The following is a 7,839-nucleotide window of genomic DNA, read 5'->3' as shown; positions in this document are numbered from 1 at the left end:
ACATTATAGTTTCGATGCTGATGCTGATGCGGATGCTGATGCAGATGCTGATGACGACAATGATGATGATGGCGACGATAATGATAATGATATCAAGGTCTTGGAGCATGTCCAGATTGCCTAACGTGAAGACACCTTGCATCCTGGATTCTCCTAACATGTAGGTAGGAGTAGCCTCTTTCATTTGGCTGCATCTTTAAAACTGTTAGACTGGGACAATCTCACTCTATTTTCTACATGCTCTTTCCCACTGCTTCCAGATTACAGTTCATCCACAGCATGGGCACCATGAACTAAACCAGGAGTGGAGATACCTTCTTTGCCCACCCCTCATTTTTTACCCCAATTCCAAGAAATGGGCCTGGGATCTCTATTGGTTCTGTTTCATTTGTCTTCAGTTTCAGGGGCAGGTGGTGATCCCCACTGTACGCATGTATTTGAGCCATAGTAACCTTGGAGCCAGGATTCCAGGTGGGATGTTGAAGCCAGTCAGTCCATCAAGGAAGCCTAGAGAAACCAAAATGCCTGGGACTTAAACTCAAGGAGGGTTTTGGACTTCAATCTTGGAACTGTATTCTATAGGAACTGAGCTAAACTGTGAACCTCCCCAGAGACTGAGGTAGTATAGAGGGGTGATTAAATTCCATTTACTGGGAAGCAAGTTTGCATATTTATGATTATGCCTTTGAAGTAAGCTTTTCTTTGTAAAAACTCATCTGCTAATGGCTAAATGGAACTGGAGTGCAGGGGCCCCATGCCCTAGACTTGCAGGAACACTATTGATGGAAGGATAGAGTCAATAGCAGAAAGCCTAGACACCCCAAGGATTGTCTGGTACCCCTTAGTGGTACCAAATATATAACATATCTCTGCAGATAGCAAAATTTTAACATCTACCAGATACTTAAAAATACGGTCACTCAGTTATAATTACATACCAGAGGTTCTCTATGCTTTATAAACTAATAGCAGACTAATATCTATAGTACAGATACGAACCATAAACTGCCCTTGAGAATTCAACAAATAAATTGTACTAGACTCAGAGCATCATTAGATACAGAACAGTTGCCCAAACCACCCAGACATAACACTGAACCACAAATATTTGTGAGCAGCATTTTGACTAGATCTTGCCACCTCCAAAATACAGGGAAAGAAAAGCTTTTAAAATATAGAAACTTAACAGAAGAAACTCTAACCGTGTGAGAATAGGATGAGGTATCTGCCATCCCTATGGTCCTATCCACTACTAAAAGTGTTCTGAAAATGTTTTCACTGAGCATACAGAAGATAAGCTTGCATCCTAATGCTCTTATAAAAAAAAAAAGCAGTCATCCTATCCTCCTGCATGATAGAACACAGAATATTAAATAGAAATGAATAATGAATTAAATGAATAACAGCTGTGTGACCCTAGGCAAATCCCTTAACCTCTCCAGGTTTTGGTTTCCTAATCTTTAAAATAGAAATGATAATAGTATCTACCTCCCAGGATTGTCGTGAGGACAAATTGAGATGATTTTTGTAAAGTTATTTATTTATTTGTGACTCAGAGTCATTCTTCCCAGTTGAGAGGTTGTGGAGTTGACCAAAACCTGTCCCATGGGATGTGAAAATTTGCTTAAAGTCTTAAGCATTCCTTAGATAAGAAGCCAGAGGAAGATTATCAACTGCCCCTGACTTCTTGGAAACATGTAAATCTTTCTCCTCAACCATTCTATTTGTGAATACTCTAAATGTGGTTTAATCTGTAACCTGACTTTGTTTATCTATAGAGTTGGACTCAGTCTGATTCTCTAGAGAATGTATGAGATTATGATACTAGTTAGGTAAACTTGTTCAATTTTTATGACATTGAAGGAAGCATGGGATTATGGATGTATCTTTTCTTTAACTTTTATGATCTAAGGAATGCATGAGACTGTAATATATAAAAGAATTATTTTTCTATCACTCTGATGTAATTTCTCCTATAAAAAAGCTTGTGAGACTTCTAGTGGGTGTTTAGGTTTTCTCCGAGGCCTGAACCTATACTTGATCATCATAATAAAACATAAGTTTTTACCTCTATAATTTCTGCATCGTGGTAAATCAATTTTCACAGGAGTTACCTACCACATGAACCCAGAGAGAAGACATTTCTCCCATAACGACAACCCTGTGAGATGATTATTACAGGTATCATGATCCTCATTTTACAAGTGAAGAATGTAAGGCTTAAAAAGAACTCTTTGGACCAGACCAACCACACAAATGAAAAGTTTCTATAAGTACTCCAGGTCATGTCAATGAGAACTTTCTTTCTGAAGCCCAAAGTTGTAGCTAGAATCTTCAAGTCACGGACTGCAGGAGCTGGCCAAGACCTCAAAACTTATCAAATCCAACACCACTTATTTCACAATCTAGAGGTGAGAGAGATTGGTTGATTAATCTGTTCAGTTAAAAATCTTAATTTTTTCATTCCTGCTCCTTGAGTGGAGCAAACTGAAAATATTCTCTGGGGATGGCTTTTCAACTCAGTGCCACAGGTATCTGACACTATATGACCCTAAAATCTCTTATCTTCTTCAAACTCCTGGTTAGATCCAGGTATCTTCAGATGTCATTGAAGTGACTTGAGTAACTACTCCTAAGTGGGTCCAGGAAGACTCTTCTGAGTTCTTTAACATGAACCTGCTACTCTTGCCAGGCCAATCTTCTCATCGTCCTCTGCATGCATAGAACCAAAAACACTTCTAGGATATTGTTCATGCTATTAAAGTTACTTAAAATGCCCTCACCTTTCCTCTCTGCTTATCATCAAAATTATAACTAGTATGGGACAAACTGGGTTTTATACCAAGACATCAGCATTTGGGGAAGAGTGTGGCCCTAGATCCCGGTGACCATCATCCCCATCCTTCTCTGCTCAGTTCTTCCATTCCACAGTGATGCATCGTGTCACCACTCTCAGGCCTCTTTGCACAAGTTTCCATGGCCATGATACCTCTTTCCTGGGGCCCAGATCCCCTAATTCTTTTTTTTTTTTACATGACTCAGGATGTATTTATTAGGGAGGGGATGTCAGTGCTCTCTCAGAGGTGAAGGGGACTTTTGAGGGGAAAAGGCATGGAGGCTGGAAACCCCTTCAGCTGGCACACTTCTTGGCTACAATGAGGACAGCAGAAGGCACAAGTCCCAGCTCCTGCAGAGGTCTCTCCATATCAGCTTCAGAAAAGGCCCACGGGGGAAGCCACTGAGCAGCTGTACGGGGTCCTGCCCACCCCCTAGTTCCTTCCCTCGGTGCAGTTCCACACGGAGTCTCACTGCGGCCAGCTGCTCTCTGGCCTTGAATGTCTGTGTCAGGGATGTTCCATCAGGCAACCGAACCTGGACTCGACACTGATCATACTCTCGTTTGGTGGGAGGCTCCTGACTGGGAGAAGAAGGAACAGGGCCTGGTTCGGGTGCAAGGGAGGTGATCTGTGATCCGGCGCCACCAAACTTCTTGGCTCTTTCTACTTTATCCCTCTCGATCTTCTCCCGAACTCGCTGTCTGGCATCCGTCTCTTCGGCCTTGTCCCTCCTTCGTTCCGCAGCTGCCCGGCGCATCTCATCTTCCTGCAGCCGCTGCCGGGCGGCAGACAGCTCCTGGCCCTGCCGTCTCCGCCGCCTCTCCCGCTCCACGGCCTCCCGCTGCTCTCTTTCTCCTCGTTCCTTCTGTTTCTGGGCCCCCAGCTCCAACATCCTCTTGGTCTGCTCCCGCTTCTCCTCCACCCTCGCTGCCCCAGGCCCTTCAGGGCTGCCTCCCCCATAGGGTGGGGGCTCATGCCCCAAGGGGTGTACCCGGGGGGGAGCTGGGGGCTCCTCCACTTCCGGCTCATCTTCGTGTTCCATCAACCAGTCCATGGCGGCCTCGATGCCCCGGTTCCCCGTGAGGGCCAGAGCCTTCTCCGCGCGCCCCGGCGGGAAGCCCATCTCGATGAGACTCTCCAGAGCTGTCCGCTCCGCCATGGTGCTGCCTCCGCCAGGACCCAGATTCGGCGGCTCCGGACACGCTGGGCGCTGGTGGGGGGCGGCAGGGGAGGGGGCCCAGGGTGGTCGAGGGGTGAGCGTGAAGGTGGAGGCAGCTCAGGAACGATTCCCCCTAATTCTTGTTGGAAAATGAGACACATCAGTTCTTCTGAAGTGACAATACTCATAGTTCTCTTTACTGCTGTCACTAAACAAGTCCCTCCTCCCAACTATTTTTTTTTTACTCCAAGTAAAAAATATCAGTTTATCATGCAAACCCTAATCATACTTCAAGGCCCAGCTCAGGTCCCACTTTCTCTGTAGAACCTTCCCCTGCTAGAAGTAGCTGGGTGCTAAAATGATAGAATGCTGGTCTTAGAGATAGAAAAATTCAAATTTGAACCCTGCTTCAAACCAGGTAGCTGTGTGACCATAGCTTGCTCAAGTCATTGAAACTGTCTGCTTCAGTCTCTATCATATCCTCTATCTCACAAGGTTTATCTGAGGATATTACAAAGTGCTTTGCAAATGTCAAAAAATCAGAAACATGTTAAATATTATTACTACTCCAATTCACACTGATCTCTTCATTTCTTTATCTCCTGTAGCTCTGATGGTCTTACATGACACAATTTTGTATGTTATTATATATATATATATATACTGTCCTCAAGGAGCTTAAAGACTAGTTTGAGAGATAAGAAATTAATATATAAAACAGTGAACAAAAGAGAACATCGGGCCCTAGCTCTGCCACTGTTTCTTCAAGACTTTGAGCAAAGCCTTCCTTGGCCTCAGTTTTCCCATCTGTAAAATAAGAGGCTTGAACTAGATTACCTCTAGGCTTCCTTCTGGCTCTAAATGCCTATGAAATTATATACATAAAACGCTTTGCAAACCTTGAAGCATAATACATTATAAATATCAGCAGCTGTTATTACTACCACAGTATTACTGCTGCTGCTACTTCTACTACTACTACTACTGCTACTGCTACTATTTCCACATTCCCACTCTACATTGGGAGACAATGTGGAGTAGTGAACAAAGAGCTGGCTGGAAATCAGGAAGAACTGGGTTCAAGTCCTGCTTCTCTGACACATACTAACTTTGTGACCTTGGGCAGGTCACTTAACTTCTCCATCCTTTACCATCAGAAGTGTTAGCAAGGGCCAGCAAACTACCAGCCAGAACTAGATTAAAATATAATTGGAAAATGTTTAACAAAAATAAATAAAAATACAATATAATATAGATAATGGTAGTTTGTGGTTTTCCAAGTCAGTATGTAACCAGCAGGAATCTATTTCTATTTGAGTTTGCTATTGTTGTTGTTTAGTGGCTTTCAGCCTTACCCAGGGCCCCTTTTTGGGTTTTCTTAGGAAACTAAAGTAGTTTGACATTTTCTTCTTCAGCTCATTTCACAGATAAGGAAACTGAGAAAAATAGGGTTAAGTCACTTGCTCAGGGTCACATAGCTAGTAAGTGTTTGTGGTCACATTTGAACTCAGGTCTTCCTGTCTCCAGGCCTGGTATTAATTCACTGCATCACCTAACTGCCAGTGCTCTGGGTGACTCTTTAAGACTAAAAAAGTGCTGAGGAAAAAATAAAGTAATTAAAAAAAATTTTTTTAAAGACTAAAAGGTAATGATCTGCATTGATAGATGGAGTCTTTCTCACCCAGGTATTCCCTATACAAATGTATTCACAGGTCCAGTTTCTCTATCCCTATGATTCTTAGGCTAAACTACTACAAAATATTTGCTGTTTGGAAGGTAATTGGTCTTTTTCTGGGGCTCAGGAGGCTCTGGGGTTGAAAGGGAAGAAAGAAAAGCTGTGTCCCAAAAGCTGTGTGCAATGAGGAGGCAAGTATCTGCAGTTCCTACCATCGTCACTCTCCTCCTTATAAAAGTTGCAGGATGTAGACTCAGGGATGGTGTTGGTTGAGTAAATGGCTAGAAACTGGCTTAAAGGAGTGTGAAAAGAGCTAAAATTGTATCCAGAATAGTTTCAGTGGACAGTATGTTCTGAGTGTATGGGAAATGAATTTGAGGAATGAGTTGGGAGTAAGTGATTTATTTAGTGACTGTACAGAAAAGTGAGTGAGTCACAAAGGTCCTGAGTCAGTGCATGTCAGGGTAAGGACAGAACTGAGGACCCAGTCTGGCTTCTGCACCTGGGCTAGAGAAACTGTATAAGGGCCTAGGCCCTAATGCTTCCTTATGAAGCAACAGACCAGCATGGTTTCAGCTGTGACAAAAGAAAAACAAGACCAAATTGCATCTATAAATGATGGTTTTCCAAGTACATCCAAGTTTTGTTTTTTAAAGAGAGAGCTCCAGGGACATGGAGACATGGTGTGATATTAGCACGGCACTACACTGCAATCAGCTTCAGACTATACCCCTTCTCTCATGTGGGAGAAGCTTCAGAGGTAGAGAGCAGCACTGGTACTCCAGAAGGTAGAAACATCTGAGTTCGGTACCTAGTTAGAGTAACAGGGCTGCTGGCCCAAGGAATTGGCTGATCTCTCCCACTGAGTGGGCCTAGCTCTGGGTTTAAGTGGACTTGGTTTAGACCTGAAGGAGCCTGGCTCCAAAGAGAAGAGTCAGACTCTTCTTGTATTCATTACACCCATCTCTAGAGTCTGGGAGAAAAATCTCTTAAAATTGAAATTTAGCTCATATTCTAAACCTTCATCAAAAGGAATTACAGGGATAACCTAAGAAAGGTACTCAATGTACAATGCAAAAAATTATATAAAGTAACCATTTATTTCCTCTACCACAAAAGAAGTGTTTAAAATACAACAGATTGGTGTTTACAATGACTTAAAAACATGAGACAGAGAAGCCAGGAGGGAAAGATAATAGAGAGAATTCCAGGAATGGGGCACAGCCAGTGGAAAGGCACAGGGTTGGGAGATAGAGTGTTGTGTACAAGGGATAGATGAAGGCCAGTGTGGATGGATTGCAGAGGAAATGGAAGAGAATAAGAAGACTGGAAAAGTAAGAAGGGGGCAGGTTGTAAGGGGCAAAAAGGATTTTATACTTGATCCTAGAGGTAATAGGAAACCATTGGTGTTTACTGAGGCGGGGTCAGAGGGTGACATGATCTGCAGTTTAGGAAAATCACTTTGACAGCTGAGTGGAAGAGGGATTGAAGTGGGGAGAGAATTGAGGCAGGAAAGCCAGCTAGAAGGCTATTATATTGCAGCAATATAATCAAAAGGTGATGGAGGGCCTATAGTGGCTGCTACATGAGTAGAAAGAGGGATGTTATGATAGAAATGACAAGATTTTGCAACAGATTGGAAATTTGGGATAAGTATGGGGGAGGAATTAAGGATGGCACATAGGTTGTGAGCCTGAGTGTTTTGAGATGGTCTTCTGACATAAGGGAGTCACTCCTGGGAGAACATAGGGTTCCCCTGTTGATCCTTGCTTTCTATAACTGGGTTCACAGAGTCATACTTCCCTAGTGTAAGTATGACTGTCAATAGTTTAAGTCTTTGTCTGGGTACCCAGTTTATGTCTAAGGAAAGGCCCATAGGTCAGTTGGGTAAAAAATAACCCCTTAATGAATTTGGATGTAGAGAATAGCATGTAAAACAATAGGAGTCAGTTCAAGGTAAAGCTTTATTGCAAGCAATGGGGAAGAGGAGGAAGGAAAAAGAGGAAGAGGGGCTTCAACATACAACTCAGGCAAACATACTAACAGATTATAGTTTACATAATGCTGCACTGGAGAGCACAAAGACATGGGTCTATTCAATAGAGAGGGGGTGCTCCAAAGTGCCCTTCTATAGGGTTCTAATATTCTGATTTGGGATACCGCCCCCC

The 7,839-nt window shown here is 43.1% G+C and overlaps 1 pseudogene; it reads right to left on the bottom strand.

The window, feature by feature from the left end:
* Positions 1–3,016: 3,016 nt before the first annotated feature.
* On the bottom strand, positions 3,017–4,082 carry LOC138157279 (UBX domain-containing protein 1 pseudogene; annotated as a pseudogene).
* Between the last annotated feature and the right edge of the window lie 3,757 nt (positions 4,083–7,839).

The sequence above is a fragment of the Petaurus breviceps genome, unplaced genomic scaffold (assembly GCF_028583685.1).
Source record: "Petaurus breviceps papuanus isolate PSGF00001 unplaced genomic scaffold, PetGlider_PUasm1.0 171, whole genome shotgun sequence".
In the NCBI taxonomy this organism is placed as follows: Eukaryota; Metazoa; Chordata; class Mammalia; order Diprotodontia; family Petauridae; genus Petaurus; species Petaurus breviceps.
This window is presented reverse-complemented; position numbering and strand designations above follow the sequence as displayed.